This window comes from Leptonychotes weddellii, chromosome 7, assembly GCF_054177405.1.
Source record: "Leptonychotes weddellii isolate Sample4059 chromosome 7, ASM5417740v2, whole genome shotgun sequence".
NCBI classification, from domain to species: domain Eukaryota; kingdom Metazoa; phylum Chordata; class Mammalia; order Carnivora; family Phocidae; genus Leptonychotes; species Leptonychotes weddellii.
Genome location: NC_138375.1, coordinates 129,886,013 through 129,902,677, shown reverse-complemented (window position 1 = coordinate 129,902,677; position 16,665 = coordinate 129,886,013). Strand labels below are relative to the sequence as shown.

The following is a 16,665-nucleotide window of genomic DNA, read 5'->3' as shown; positions in this document are numbered from 1 at the left end:
TAAAATCTTTAAAAAAAAGTTCTTGATTTGGATTTAATTTACAAATACCTGTTTACCCTGACAAGTGAAACGATAAAAAGAAGCATACAGAAAACCTAAATAATATGCATGCACCCTTCACCTCTGCTGCTTCTCTGTTTTCAACCCCCTCCGAGGTAACCATGGTTCGTCACCTGGTGTGTTCTTGTCACCCCGCTCCTCCACATTAATGCAAATGTACTAAAAAACATAAACAGGCACTTTATCTTTGGTTCCGTTTCTGCGAAACTGCCTTTTCTCCTTGTCCCAAATAAGCAAGCTTTGCCTTGTGTTTCAGTTTGGAAACTACTGGAAGCGCTATGGTGACAAACACCGTGGAGGGGGTGAACTGCGATGGCACAGAGCGGAGGGCGCCCAGCGCTTTGCTTGTGCGGGAGAAGAAAAGACAGAGACAGGCAACCACCAAGTAGTGATTTTTTTTTCTGAGCGTTTATCTCTATCTGAAGTAACTTAGAGCCTGTGTGTTCCTCTGCACTTGGAATCTGATCCCGGGACATATTAACAAAGGGGAACCTGGGGGCCAGGAGGTGCGCCCTGAGCGTGGGGAGCCCCCTCCCACTGCCACACCGGGCCTGGGGGCGGCGCGTGTGCTCACAGGTGGAAAAGTGCCCCCTGCAGCTCCTCCTCCCAGCTCCGGACCACTGCCCAGCCAGAGGGGCCCTGGGGGGGGTGGATTTCCAGCACCTCTGCTTTGGGGAATGAAGCTGAGCAGGTGCAGGACATAAGATGGTGACCTTCCTCCCCCCCAACACGTGATGGGGGTCCTGACCCTTCCTTCCAAGGGAAATGGAACCTTCTCCGTAGAGGCAGGTCTGCTCAGTGCAGTGAAAATTGCTCTTCTAAGAGCCTTGTGTGTTCTGGAAAGAAGGACGTCTATTTGCCAGACCCCCAGGTCCGCTTCCTCGGCGGGGGTTCTCAGGTGGGAGCCAAGCCAGTCCTCTTGCCTCTAAGAAGCAGCCACAGTGCTCTCTTTCCCCTACTTTTTTTTTTTATTTCTTTTTTCAAGTCACACGGTCCACGTCAGGTCTGGCCAGGAGAATGCGGGCTGAGCGAGCCTTGTCAGTTCATCTCGTTTCGAAAGCGGTTAAAGGCTCAGACTCTATCACCACACTGCCTAGAATCCAGGCTGGGCTCCGAGCCTTGCAAACTGGGGCCCTGGGCAAGCGACGTCCCCTCTCCCTTCCTTGCTTTACTTCTCTAGAAAATGGATCTAAGAAACGCAGGCCTGGGGCGCCTGGGTGGCTCAGTCGGTCCAGCGTCTGCCTTCGGCTCAGGTAATGATCCCAGGGTCCTGGGATCGAGTCCCACATTGGGCTCCTTGCTCAGCAGGTAGCCTGCTTCTCCCTGTCCCCCTGCTGCTCCCCCTGCTTGCACTCTCTCTCTCTGACCAATAAAAAATAAATAAAAATCTTTAATGAAAAAAAAAAAGAAAGAAAGAAACGCAGGCCTGATGCGAGGATTAAATACATTAGGACAAGGGGGGCACATGACAAGCATTCCTAACTTATCAACTGGTGATAATCGCTTGATTTCCCAACACCGGGGCTTTTCACAAACACACACAGAGATGCAGGTGTCCACAAGCTCCCTGGGCTTCCTCACTCTCCTTTGGTAAGTTTTGGACAGAGGGAACAGGAAGCTAGACCTGTTAGTGACCCTGGGGAAAGGGCGGGGAGCGAGATCTAGGGACAGCGAGGCTGAGTGGGCCGGAGGAGGAGATGGACGGACAGCTGGACAGCTGCATCTAAGTAAGGACGAGGGCAAAGTAGTATGTAGGGAAAGTCAGGGTTGTTCCAGAGATCGAAAATGCCTGGCAGACAGCGTTCTGTTTCCAGCACCGCGCATACACTGTCTGTCCTCTGAGATGGAATTTGGGAAGGTGCTGGAGGAAGGCTTTTCTCCCCTCGGACGGCAGGGGGGTGTGAGATTGTCTACTTCAGAGACCGAGGAGCAAAGTGCTTCTCCCCTCGGCGCTGTGAAGGAAAGCAGTCCCTCCACATCACCGTGTCCACGTTCGCTCGCAAATTTAGGATGGCCCGGAGATGTCACACTTCTCCCCAGGTCCGCCGCTCCTGTCCAAAGCCGACTTCATCAACATTGTTTTTCCGTTTTGTGTTTCAGAGTGCTGCCTTCTTCGTTGACTTGATGATCCTCCCCTGCCTCCTTTAAATACAGCCAGGTTAACTGGGCGGACTGGTGGAAGCTAGGCTCAAAATAGGAGCAATTAAATTCATTAGACCTTGGAGGGATGAATTAAAGTCATTTTTTCCCCCAAGAAACAGTACAACGGCTTGAAACCTGCTTCACAGCTACATTCCAGTGCCTTCAATATTATGAGATAATATGGGCACTCAATCCTACAGAACTATTTATATCTCACCATCCTAAAGCAAGGATCTTCTGTTGCTGAACCCATTCCAGGGAGGTGTATGGATTTGAATAATGAATAGGGAGCTTCCCTTAGGAACGGAGTCTCTGTCACAGAAATACTTCATTGCTTAGAAATAGCCAGCTGGGACTAGACCACGATACCCCGTTTATCCCAGGGCCCGTGTTGTAGGGAAGGAGTGACAGCCATTCCCCACCAGGCATTTCACGTGCAAAATTATATCTTGAAAGAGGGCGGGGCATTTCTTACCAATTTTATCTGCATACGAGTTTTCTCAAGTACAGGAAATATCAGCGTTGTAAATGAACAGAGTAAGAAGCTGAGGCTCTAATTCCCGAAAAATTATAAACACCACTTCTGAATTCATCTGTATAATAACCTGAATACTCATTGACCACATTAGTGGATTGTGTTCTTCTTCTTCTTCTTCTTTTCTTCTTCTTCTTCTCCTTCCTCTTCTTCTTCTCCTTTTTTTTTAAAGTAGGCTTCACGCCCAGCAACAGACCCAACGCAGGGCTTGAACTCACGACCCTGAGATCCAGACCTAAGCAAGATCAAGAGTCCAACGCTTAACTGACTGAGCTGCCCAGGAGCCCCCAGATTGTGTTCTTCTTGTTTCATAAAGTCCTTTCCATTATTCTTGGACAAGCCCTTACTTTTGTGTGTTTCGGTGCTCTTAGAGTGAGAACACTCCTCCACAGCTCTTCTCTCCAACCACGATGGAGTCTCCTAATCACGGGAAAATTTACTTTTTATCTACAGGGTCACCTCTAGGTCCCGGAGGAGCAAACAAAGATTCTCAAATAGAAATGCGGAGCTGCCTTCCCGGACCCTGGTGGATCCCCTCTGCCACTGCTCTACATTTCACTTTGAAAAGCCAATTTTCATTGTGTAATATGGTTAAAAAAAAAAAAAATAGACACTAGCCATACTAGATAGATCGCTGAGCCCAGCACAGTCTGGTACATCGGAGACAGCATTTCTCCAAGTGTGGTCCACCACATCCCCGACACCCAAACGATCCCCTGGAGAGTTTGCTAAAAATGCAGACTGCTGGGCACCACCCCAGATTTATTCGTGCAACATCTCTGCATTGGGCCTGGGGAAATGCATTTTTAACTAGCTTCCCAAGTGATTCTGCTGCTAACATTTAAAGAGTTAAGATTCGCTGAAATGGTTGGTCCTTTCTAGCCACCCAAAGTGACAGCTTGACAAGCTCTTGGAAAAAAAATCTGTTCTATTTTAACAGGGATGGGAAGAAAGGCATAAGTAATTATTGAGTGCGTAAAATGTGCCAGAAACAGCACTAGTTAAAAATAAATGTGTTTTCAGGGCGCCTGGGTGGTGCCCTCAGTTGAGTGTCGGACTCCCGGTTTTGGCTCAGGTCGGGATTTCAGGGTCATGAGACCAAGTCCCTCTTCAGGTTCTGCACTCAGTGGGGAGTCTGCTTAAGATTCTCTCCCTTTCCCACCACCATGTGCACATGCACGCGCTCTCTGTCTCTCAAATACATAAAATCTTTTTATAAAAAGAAAACAAGTGTGTTTTATTTAAGCACTACAAATCCTTGTTGAGGTGATCCATTTACAGTCAAAAACATGCGGAGCCAGGATGCATGCCCAACGTTCTAGAATTTGATCGCTCCCAGAGCTGGGAGCTGGCTCTGCGGACGCACAGCCCGGGAAATGGAGAGATGCATGACCCGAAGAGGCCTTATGGTGGTGCACAGGGGGCATGAGTCTCTGGGATGCCTCATCATGTTGATGACCAGTCTAAGCTCCCCGTGGGTAGGTGCTTTATGAAATGGCCTTTTTGTCCTACATGTGTCTCATGAGAAACACAGATGGAAGACACGGCACATTTTGGGGAACATATTATTAAGACTGTCATCAGTTCTTTTTGAAGATTTATTTATTTGAGAGAGAGAGAGAGAAAGACAGCACGAGTGAGGGAGACGGAGAGAGAATCCTCAAGCTGATTCCCCACTGAGCACGGAGCTGGACGTAGGTCTCGATCTCAGGATCCTGAGGTCGTGACCTGAGCCGAAACCAAGAGTCGGATGCCCAACCAACAGTGCCACCCGGGCACCCTCATCAGTAAAGTTTTTTAAGCAAGCATCTCACCCACCATTTACTGACAATGTGCGCTGGGCTTTATGCTCCGCTTAGTTTCGGAATTTACTCTTCAAAATGGCCTATGAGGTGGATGCTATCAGTTCTGTGTTTTAGTGAAGGAACAGAAACGTTCCTCAGGGCGAAACCCGCGTACGCTCACACGGCTAGCATGCTGCAGAGGCTGGGGCGTCTGTTGGGCTCCAAAGTCCACTGCAGTCCTAAGAAGTTGGGTCAATGCAGCCAAGTTCCGCTTCCACTGTGATACTCGAGTAGAGGTCTGGTGCTGTTGTATGTTTACAGAAAACCTTCTGTCTCTTTATTGTTAAATAATAGTTTTGTGTAGCTATGGATCTCTCCTGTTGAACGTTCTCTGTCTCGCTCTTTTCCCAGACAAGCCAATCCTCCTCTCTCCAGATGCATCCAGCCTCTTCAGTGTCCATTTAATTTAAGGGGAGGAGACATTATCTGGTTGTGGATGAGTGTTGTGTTGGGTTTTCCACGTACATGCTAGAGTTTCTACTAGCTTGTGTCATTTGTAAGACATGCCAGTGAGAGTTGTGTACATGGATACTGATTATACATAATAAGTTCAACTCATCTATTAAGACTTCTGAGGGGCGGGGCGCCTGGGTGGCTCAGTCGTTAAGCATCTGCCTTCAGCTCAGGTCATGATCCTAGGGTCCCGGGATCGAGTCCCACATCGGGCTCCCTGCTCGGCGGGAGGCCTGCTTCTCCCTCTCCCACTCCCCCTGCTTGTGTTCCCTCTCTTGCTGTCTCTCTCTGTCAAATAAATAAAATCTTTAAAAAAAAAAAAAAAAAGACTTCTGAGGGGCGCCTGGGTGGCTCAGTCGGTTAAGCGTCTGCCTTTGGCTCAGATCATGATCCCAGGGTCCTGGGATCGAGTCCTGCGTCGGGCTCCCTGCTGAGCGGGGAGCCTGCTCCTCCCTCTGCCCCTTGCCCTGCTCATGCTCTCTCTCTTTCTCAAATAAATAAATAAAATCTTTAAAAAAAAAAAAAGACTTCTGCTATATGGGCCCAGGAACATTTGGTTCCCCACCAACATACCATACACAGGGCAATTCTTACTCTAACAGAGGACTAGTCAAATGCTCCAAGTAAGAAACATTAAATTTTCCTGCTACAGAGAAATAGTTTAACTTTTCTACTCACTTATAGCCCAACGACATCTACTGGGAGATAATTCTCCCTGGGGTCTCTCAAAATGCTGCATGCCTTGTGAAAAGAGGCACCAGCTGCCTTTGTTCTGGAAATAGCTTTTCAAGGATGTTTGTACAGAGAACAGCCTTGGAGAACAGAGATCCTGTCTCCCTCCAGAGCAAAGGGCAGGCGTGTTTCTCGCACTGTGTATAAAGCATTGGGCTTTCTTAAGCTCAGGGTTCCTCTCTTGTAATGCAACTCACTGCACACGGAGGGGTCATCGGGCCTTCTTGGAATCGTCCTGTGGGGCTTGGGCCTCAAGGACCTGACACAGGAAAATGCTGCCAGGAGTGAGGTTCTGGGTCTCTGCCCCACGAGCATAGTGTCCTTTGCCAAGATCCGTTAAACGATGGCAGGCTAACTTGTTAGGTTTGCAAGTGGTGTGAAATCTCAGACCCTTCACAGTTCTTGACAACAATAAGGGCACTATGACTGTTTTGAACGTTGCTAACGTTTGTCAAGCACCTAGTGTGAGCGCACCAGACTCTCCTCTAGTAACGGACCATGTGATTTCATCAGGTCCTCACCAGATTGTTGTTTCTGAGAGAACACTGACAACGAGCATATTCTGACTTTTGTTCTAATATCCACCCCTCTCTGACCCAGCAAGGAAGTCCTCCCTCCCACTCACCTTAGGGGTGAGCCTATCCCCTTTGCGGATGATCAGCTTTTGAACTTTATTCTAAACTAAAGAGGCTGTGGGGCGCCTGGGTGGCTCAGTCGGTGAAGCGTCTGCCTTTGGCTCAGGTCATGATCCCAGGGTCCTGGGATGGAGTCCTGCATCGGGCTCCCTGCTCAGCGGGCAGCCTGCTTCTCCCTCTCCCTCTGCTGCTTCCCCTGCTTGTGCTCTCTCTCTCTGACAAATAAATAAAATAAAATCTTTTAAAAAGATAATAAGGCCATAGTGAAAGACAGGCTCTCCTCCTCCAAATGTTAACGTATGTTGAACTGATGCATATTTATCATGATGGACACTGGATATAACCAAAGCAGGGTCTGGAGTTCCCTGTGGTGCTGTAGATCGCCCTGTTAGTGCTGGACCGTGGGGAAGTCCTGGGGAATTGAGAGCTATAGCAGCTGATCTGGGAGCACTCAGTGGGCTCAGAGCAATAGCTACTTATCAACTGGTACCGAGGTATTTTACTATGCTAATAAGCGGTATATCACAGAGGGATGGCAAGACGCCATCGGACCGAGAGGACCCCGAAAGCCGCCCTCCCTCGAGACTTTTCTCAATGAGTAGACTACACATTCCCTGTCCGTGGAAGCTAGCTTGGGTTTGGGTCTCAGTTACCTGCGGTCAGAAGCATCCTCTGAAGCATGAAGTAACTAGTCCAGGAACTCAGAGCGTGTAAACGCCCACACTAGAATTGAAAGTCAAGTCCCTGTGGCTTCAATGCCGCCTGCTCTTTCCGCTGCACCATGGTGCTCCTAAGGATCAAATGAACATGAAAAAGTTATTTGCAAAACCATAAAGCCATGTTCAAATTTTAGTCACTGAGACTAAGAACTCCCGGAAAAACACAAAGCGGACACTGTTACCTTCCTGTATCTCACTGAGAGTTCTCCCCACCCCTACTAGAAACATCTAGCTTAATAACAATACCATCATAGAGAGAGGAAAATAAATTAAAATATATCTGATGTTTGGAGCTGGCTAGTTATTATTTTCTTCATCTGACAGCTGAAGTCAAACCAGATGACCAGAAACCCGTTCCAGGAAAGGCCTCTCACATTATCTCCATCTTGAGAGCTACACAGGAGCAAGTTCTGGATTCATCCCAGGAGTATTTTGAACACTGTCATCAGCATGTCCACTTTATCATAACACGTCCTAGATGCCTGCACAGGGAGAATTTGCTTCTTTTTCATCTCACGGTCATGCCAAAGTCCAAAAAGTAACCACTGTTCCAGGAAAAAGAAAAAACTAGAGCTCTTCATATTGCTTTGCCCAATCAGGAATCCATGTGAATGAAGACTACACATTTGCATCAAGTTTAATTAATGGTCTCTGACAGTGTTTTCTGGTAATCTAATCTATATGCCTTTAAAAAACAAATTGTTCATTTTTTTTGGTAGGTGACATCAAGTAAAAGTTTGCTTTCAAAATGAGAAAAACCTTGGCTATTGAAGTTTACCAACTTAGATTTGCTTTTTATATATGTTACAGGAAAATAAAAATGACTGGCTGTGGTATAATTAGAAATACAACTCTGGAAAGTGAAGTGATGGGTAAATTCTTTCCTTCCTGACCATTTTACCACTCAGAGAATAAGGTCAGTTCATAAATGCAGGTGATATGCAGGTATCTCTTGGGTATGCCTAAATATTTGAACGTTTGGAATTACCGCTCCTTTAATTTTCAAACAGCATGCTTGGAATGACCATCCCAGGCTTCCCCAGATATTTCCAAGGCTTCTCAAAAGCTGACACATCTCCGGCCATCAATGGTTCAATTATTTCCTTCCACTGAATTCTTAATTTCTGTTTCACTCTCTCACCTGTGACAGACAGAGACCCTTCCCAAGAAACACTGCCTCATGCTGGCCATTAACAAACCCTCCAAGGCACCACTAACAAAGTTATGCATCCGAGTTTACTGACCATCTCCACATTTTAGAATACAACGATGTCCACCACTACTTTCAACCTGTACTTTGAATATAACTCTTTCTGGAATCTAAGGCAAAAAAGTTAAACCCTTTGCAGGTGTGTCCAGCTTCCCAGCCTTTCTGCCTGCATCAAGGTCCACCCTGCTCTCATTTGTGGGAGAGAACACCCTTTATAAATATTCCACCCTACTTTAAGAATACTCCACTCAGGGCGCCTGGGTGGCTCAGTTGGTTAAGCGTCTGCCTTCGGCTCAGGTCATGATCCCAGGGTCCTGGGGTAGAGCCCCGCATCGGGGTCCTTACTCAGCAGGGAGCCTGCTTCTCCCTCTCCCTCTGCTGCTCCCCCTGCATGTGCTCTCTCTATAATAAATAAATAAAAATCTTAAAAAAAAAAAAGAATGTTCCACTCACTACCTATAGGACTACCTACAGGAGTCTGTTCCCCTCTGGGACTCATTAGACCTAACCTTCAGACACAGAGCATATTTCCAAAGTCTGAGCTGTGGCGGAAGCAGTGACATAGTAGTTCACACCTACAACGGGATGTCTGTTGGCATGATAAATGCAGTCTGTGTGGAAGTTTCTGGACCTCAACCTAAGAGTGACTATAAAGTGTAAGGAAGCTCTATATGGTATCCTACAGCTGAGAGAGTTCTCAGAGGGGGAAAGACAAACATGAGAGGAGTTTGGACCTCATTGGAGAAGGTGTAGTTCAGCCCAGTTGATAGGAGAGAAGCTCACTGGTTTGCCCCAGCTGGAGCCAGCTTGTAGTCACTGGGTAAGCAGGAAGCAACCCTTTGGAGTTCCCGTGGCAGCAGGGGATCAGCAACTGGTGGTGTGGGTGCGCAGAGGGAGTGAGACCTCAATGGCAGCCCTCCATCCCGAGGGTGAGCTGGGGTTGGGAGGTCTGCAGAGTGAGTTAGGGTGCCAGTGTGGGCAGGAGGCCCTGAAGGGGCTCGTTTCCATATTGAGAGGCAGGAAGCTCAATACCTACATTTCTGTGCGTCTGTCTGAAATAATTTTCCCTTTGCCTGAAAAACTTCGTTTAGCATTTCTTAGTTCAGGTCTGTGGGTGACAGATTTTTCTCAGAGTCGATTTATCTGGAAATTACAATTTTGCCCTCATTGTTGAGGAATATGCTCGCCTGTATAGATTTCTAGGTTGGCAACTGTTTTCTTGTAGTACTTTAAAGACGCATCTTCTGACTTCCAACGTATCTCTTGGGAACCAATTTGTCATTCTTCTTCTTGTTCTTCTGAAGGTAGTGCCTATTTTTCTAGCTTCCTTTTCTCCCCTTTTCCTTCTTTCTTTCTCCTCCTTCTGTTTTTAAAGATTCCCACTTTGTCATTTTAAGCAGCACGACTATAATGGGCCCAACTGTGGTTTCCTTTGTAGGTATTCCATCTGGGGATTGGAGAGCCTATTGAATTTGTGGCTGAATGTATTTTATTACTTTTGGAAAATTCCTAGCCATTATCTCTGCAAACACCCCATTTCTTCTCTGCCTTGCGCTCATCTTATGGGTCCAACTGCACTCACATTAGGCCTTTTCACCATACTGCATCTGTACCTTCATCATGTGCCATATGTTCAGTCCATTTTCTTAAACATATTAATTACACTTAACACAGAGTTTGTGCCTCAAAATTTCAATAACTGGGTCATCCGTGGGTCGCTTTCTGTTGTCTGTTTTTTCTCCTTTTGCTCTTGTTACTTGATATGCTTGGAATAATTTTTTAAATTAAATGCTGGGCATTGGGTCTAAAAAATCGTGGAGGCTTTGGACGACATCATATTCCTCCGGAGAAAGATTTACAGTATTCTCTACGGCAGGTAGTAGGTTAGGCTTTGGGAAAACGAAAGTGAATGAAGCAGATAAAATCCCTGCCTTCATGGAGTTTACATCCAGTGCGGGCACTACACGACAACAAATGAATAAATAATAAAACAAACAGTGATAATGGATATCAAGTAAATCAAGTAAGGGGGTAGAGGTTAAAGGGTGGTGCATTTAGATAGAATCATCAGAGGCAATGTTTGAGCTAAGGCTGAATAAAAGTGACGGAGAGAGACGCGGAAATATTTAGGGAAAAGGTGGTCCAGGCAGAGAGAAAAACAAACACAAAGGCCCTAAGGCAATGAAGTGTTCGACTTGGTAAAGGAATGGCTACCATGGAGTGATGAGTGGGGACAGTGGCAGACGGGAGCAGGGGCTGTATACAAGGACCCCAGAGCCTAGAGGAAGGACTGGATTTTATTCTGTGTGGGATGGATAGCCAAGAAGGGTTTGGGGGAAAGGGCTGATGTAATTGGATTTCGATTTAAAAGGATCATTGTGCCTGACGTGTTTGGAACAGACAGAAGTAGCTGAGCAAGGGAGGAAGAGTTGCTAGGGGGAGAGTTAGGGGACGGAAGTGTAAGCATCTGCACCATAGCTGGTGGTGGCTTGGTCTGGGGAGGGAGTGGTGGATGTCAGGAGGAGCAGTTGAACTTGGGACATATTTTTGAAGACAGACGCCATGGACACCAAGGATGGCTTTGGTAGAGGGTCTGCAGAGGTGGACTCCCTGCCACTGGCACCAGCCCATCCAAACTAAATATTCACTTGTGCCCTTAGTTCTATAGTCTTTTTCTTTAAGAGAACCCTCCCTGTCCGCCAATGTGTGAGATTCATTCCCACAAAACCGGACCTGTCCCTGGGGTCTGAGAGAACAACAAAATGAAAGGTGCTGGCTCCTAGGTTTGGGCCAGAGTGACAGGAGGGATGGGAGGGCCATTGGTGAGCCACAGGACCCTGGGAAAAGAACAGTTAGGAGGGGATCTAGAATGTTATTCTGGACATACTCGGTGAAGTCTACATGACTCTCACTGGTACTCAAGACCTCATCCTACTCACAGAGGCCTCTCCTACAGCAACCTGGGCTTCTGTTGGCGAAAATGTTCAGGTGACAATGTCTTTTCCTGCTCTTACTCTTTTTTTAAAAATTATTCTTCTGTTTTGGAAATCTTACACACTCTTCAAGGTTTACTTCAAACAAAAGCTTTTCCAGAAGAGTTGACTTCCTCCTCATGTTGCAGGGATGGAAAAATGGAAGCCCACAGCAGGCCATGGGTGATTTTTTTTTTCCAATTAAACGTGGATGTTTTAGACAGAGCAAGCATCCTCCTGTTTGCCTGCTCATCCCTCCTGCCTTGGTCACAGCCACACATTTGTGTGACCTGCGTTGGTCCTGGAGCCATCTGAGTTTGTGATGCGTGACCTCCTCAAATCACCTCGCATGTGTCTCCTGCTTAGGAGTTACCCACTGGGTACTTTATAAATATCTCATAAGCCAACGAAAGGCAAAAATGCTGCATTTTCCACACACATACACTCGCCACCAACAGCAATTTTGCCAAGGCCTCTTTTATATTTTCATCATATTCTGCTATTCTTACGCTTTTCTTATCATTTCCCTCTTTCGTTCTTTTTCCTCTGTGGCTACATTTTTCCCCCCTGATGGAATATTTAAGGCTGGTGGGAAAGGAGGCAAAGGTAGAGGAAAAGACCTGTTACCCAACCTGACTGCTGATTTTATCTGACCTGATTTGAAACTGCTCTCTGAGTTTATTTTGTGACGGAGCTAACAGTTCCTACTCATGCCACTAAGAATAGAAGGTAAACTTTATCTTTTATGAGGCTGGGGCTATGTGAAATAGGTCAGTTTATTTTACATTAGAAATGAAGACGAGGGCGCCTGGGTGGCTCAGTCGTTAAGCGTCTGCCTTCGGCTCAGGTCATGATCCCGGGATCCTGGGGTCGAGCCCCGCATCGGGCTCCCTGCTCGGCGGGAAGACTGCTTCTCCCTCTCCCACTCCCCCTGCTTGTGTTCCCTCTCTCGCTGTCTCTCTCTCTGGCAAATAAATAAAATCTTAAAAAAAAAAAAAAAAGAAATGAAGATGAATGAAATAAATATTCCAATCGTGAAGTCTCTGAACAGTTTTTACGAGTACAATCTACTCCTGGGGCGCCCGGCTGGTTCCGTCCGAGGAGCACGCAACTCTTGATGTCGGGGTCATGAGTACAAGCCCCATGTTTGGGTGTAGAGATTACTTAAAAGTAAAATCTTTAAAAAAATAAAAAATAATAAAATCCATTCCCAAGTTTACCTCTTAGGTCAGCCCTTGAGGGGGGACAAGAATGAAGTCAATCCACCCTTTATCAGAATAATGTCTTTGAACCTATTTGCAGTGGACAAATACAAGTAGGCGGTGAAGTCCATGGGCGGCTTTCACAGAGAAGGGCTTGGCGAAGCCTGATGATTCAGTGTTTGTTTGATTTAGCAGTTGGAATACATACCCTTGCCAGTTTGTTTTGTTCCCACTTAATTCCCAACTTCCTATTTCCTTTCTAATGAAAAATCAAGTCTGAAACATGGCTCACCAAACTGCCTTTGGCGTGTCAAAATCTCATAATGTACCCTGATTGATGAAGCCCCTTGAATGCTGGCTATTTGCTAAGTTACCTCTGGGAATTGATCAGGGGGGAGAAGTGTGGGAGGAAAATAGGCACAGGGATATTAACTGACAGGACAGACCCTTTCTTTTCAGCATGTTCTAGAACCAGAGAGAGGCTGTAACAATGATGCTTTGATTTTCCTCTGGTCTCTTTTTGGAGATTTCTTTTCAGAAATTCTCTCTGAGGAAGTGTTTTGAGGTGTCCGGATGAAAAGCATTATGTAAACTCAAGGTGTCCAGCTCATCTCTGGTCTGTGCCTCAGGGAGAAGGAGGGTTATTCTGTAGGCTTCACAGACAAGAGAAGAGGAGCCTTCTAACCCTACCTACCCCGCCCGCATAGCTGACTGGGGGCGGGGGGATGGCTGCCCTTTCACATAGTCTCTGGGTTCTCCGCTGCTTGCAGCCATGGCCAAGTGCACAGAAGGCGCCATCTATCTCTGTCCAGTAGCTCTGATACCTGTAACTTTGTCAGAAGACTCATGGGTCTGTCTATATGTTTCTCCAGAGCTCTTATTCCAGGCACTGAAGGTAGATACATGGAAGGAATCTTTTCATGGCCAAATGACAATATAGTAAGCAGTGACAAAGCCATTACTCATATTTAACCTCATGCAGAATGGAGGGAGCCTCTTCCCCGCTCCAAGGGCCGCCATCTTGGTCAGGAAGAAGGCGGCAGGTAGGGTGCTTCTCCATGAGATTCACCTGGTTCTCCTCCCTGAGGTGTGGAGAACCCACCACAGCCACCAAGGCACAGGGCACCCCCAAGATGCTGTCGATGGGAAAAACACCTGCCCCTCCCAGTGAAGACCTAAAGAGCCCAATGATGGGGTCAGGGCCCAAGCGTGAAGCTGCTTATAATGCCAATTTCTGTTCACACTGGGCTAGGATGCTTCCCAGCACAATGCCTGACATTTCCAAGGGGGAGTCATGAGGACTGAGGGAGGGTTTTCTCATCTTTGCACACAAGAGGTTGCACTTCCTTCCGCATTTCTTCCTGCCCAAAGTTAAAAAAAAAAATGTGTGTGTGTGTCTACACACCATATGTACATGCACACACATACATATTGAAATATATAGTCTATATTGGACATTGAACAGAGATGTTACATATATTAAACACAATACGTATTGTACAAATATATATCTTCTACACATACAGACACGTGCATCCGTGTGTGTATTCAGAAGACCTTGATTTGCATTCCTGTCCATGGTCAGACATGTGCTTAACCTTCTTTTCTTCAACAGACAGTAGGGTAACCAAATCAAACAAGATGATGATGCATCAAGATCCAGCTCAGCCCCTCGCAACTCTAATTCTGCTGGGAGAATTACTCCTTACCACCCTAAGACGTGCATCATATGCAATGAATGAACTCTGCTCTGTGCATACACCCCAGTGCTAGTGATGGCTTATCTGGTCTACGCATCTAGAATGGTCCATGCCACTCTGAGCACCACCCGTTCCTGTCCTCTCCCAAAAGACTGGGCCCTGGAGAGGGATGAGCTGCTTCTTACCCACTTAGAGGGTGGAAGTGGACAGCAGGGGGGGAAAGAGGCAACAGAAAGAATACGTCCCCTCTGCACTGCTGGAGTTGTCTTGGCACTTCTTCCCCTAACACCCCCACCCCCTGGGGGGGGGCTGCGGGAAGACTCTCCCCTCAGACAGTAAGGCACCAGCACGGAGGGGCATCTGTAACATCTGAAAGTGCATTCTGGAAGCATTCCAGTCGGGCTAAGAGTAAAGTAGGTCAGATTCGCTGGCTCGCCTAGGGAGAGACTTAAAACCATCCATTTATACGGCAACAAAAACATACTTCACTTGATAACAGGAGCAAACATTGTCTGTGCAGTCAAAACAATCGAATAATAAAGATCCGAAGAACGGCTTTAAACGCCGATGTATTATTAATGCTTCAACGCAGTGACGTTTTCCGTGTTTTATGCACCAGACTCTTGGCAGCCGTGCCTGGCAGTTGAGCAGACGGAACTAATGTTCACCCTAAGTAAAAAGCTCCTTGCTTCAACATGCATTATGCAGCTACTATGTGCCAAGCGCTATAGGTTAAATGGCTTCATATAAATAACGGCAGCTTAAAAATAATTAGGATGGTAATAAGAACCCTCATAGTTGTTCGCCACTCAGAGCTTTTGCTTGTCATGCATATAGAGCTTTTGGCTCACTCGCTCAGCCAAATGGAATTCACTTTGGCCTCCCGGTAGGGAGGGGGGGAGCGGTACAGGAACCAAAAAGGATCCACAATACCCTAGACCCCAGACCCCTGAGGCTCCAGAAGAACAAGACACTTTCCTGGTCAAGTATGGAAGAGTTCCAGGAAGAAACAGATTTTTAAAATTTTTAATTAATTAATTTTTAAAGATTTTATTTATTTGAGAGAAGCACAAACGGTGGGGAGGGGCAGAGATGGAGGGAGAAGCAGACTCCCTGCCAAGCAGGGGGCCCAACCGACCTGGGGCTCTATCCCAGGACCCTGAGATCATCACCTGAGCTGAAGGCAGACGCTTAATCCACTGAGCCACCCCGGCGCCCCAGAACAGATTTTTTTTTTTATTTTAAAAAGCTAGAGCCAGAAACTTTGTGAAACCAAGAGAGGTCCTTCTGTCAGGTACTTGCTATCAAGAGCGCAGGCAGCCCTAAGCAACAAGGTCCAAATGATAAATAAGAAAAACGGTCTTTCAGAGTCCGAGGTCTGGGAGATCAGAGACAAAGTACACTTTTCTGCCTCCCTGAAGGACAGCCACAAGAAAGGATTGCTTTGTGGGAAGGTAAACAGACTCCTATTTGGGCAACCACTGTGTTAAATCAAGTTGTGTTCAGACATCGTTAGTTTTAACCGCCAAAATCAAATTGAGGAACACTGTCCCAGTCCTTTATGGTGTTCTCTTGTCTTATCTTGTGCATCTCAGGGAAGGCCCGCAGCTCAGCAGTGCATTTACTATCTTTTTTGTTTATTTATTTATTTATTTAAACATTTGATTCCAAAGCTTTGCTAGCTAGGATGCTGCTAATCATTTTCTTGGCTTGGTAGATTTTCACAAGAATTTAAAAAAAGAAAGAAAGAAAGAAAAGTCACTCCCTGGGAAAGAACTTTTCCTTTGGATTCTAAAACTCTCAGAGAAGTCCCAAATTGCACTGCATTATTCGCCACAAAGCAGAGATGAAGACCCTGGGTCAAGGGGGCGACAGAGCCTCTCCCATGAGAAGCTGATGCCTCCCTTTAGAAACCACTCGGCTGCATATTCTGTGTATGATTCCAGGGGCAGCCGATCTTGTCCCTTAAGGATGGGCACTCTGCTCTTTAAAAACCAGACTGCTTGAATGTTTTCTGTTATCCTCTGGATAGTACCTATCCCCTGAAGGAGGGTGCAGCTGACTGCATTTTCCAGAGATGACCACAAAAATGTCTCTGGAGGTGGCAACCGGACGTTAGCTCTCCCACTTCAAGGACTAGAGGTCATGCCTCCTTTCCCCCACTGCCCTCGCCCTGGGGCAGGCCCTGTGACCTCTCTGACCCATGGCACACTGAAGTGGACCCTGTGGTCCTTAAGTGCCCCCTTCCTGCCTCTTGGAACCCAGCTATCATCTGTGCCCAATCTGTGGCCCGCATGTTGTGAAAGGCCCCGAGCCACATGGCGGGGCCTGGAGGTTGGGACATCATGAGGAAGGAGAGAGAAGAGAGAGAAGACAAGGAGCCAGACAGGTCAGGGAAGGAACCATGCCAGGTGACCAGCTTCCAGATGATTCCAGCCAGCCACTACCGAACGGCAACTGC

The 16,665-nt window shown here is 46.9% G+C and overlaps 1 protein-coding gene across 1 annotated transcript in view; it reads right to left on the bottom strand.

Annotated features, from left to right (window-relative positions):
* Positions 1-16,665, bottom strand: part of CCDC112 (coiled-coil domain containing 112) — a 127,232-nt gene that overhangs the window by 60,153 nt on the left and 50,414 nt on the right. Inside the window, exon 2 of the mRNA XM_081827219.1 lies at positions 7,055-7,191. The gene's annotated coding sequence lies outside the window, so the exon portion shown is untranslated. The remainder of the gene's footprint in view (positions 1-7,054; positions 7,192-16,665) is intronic.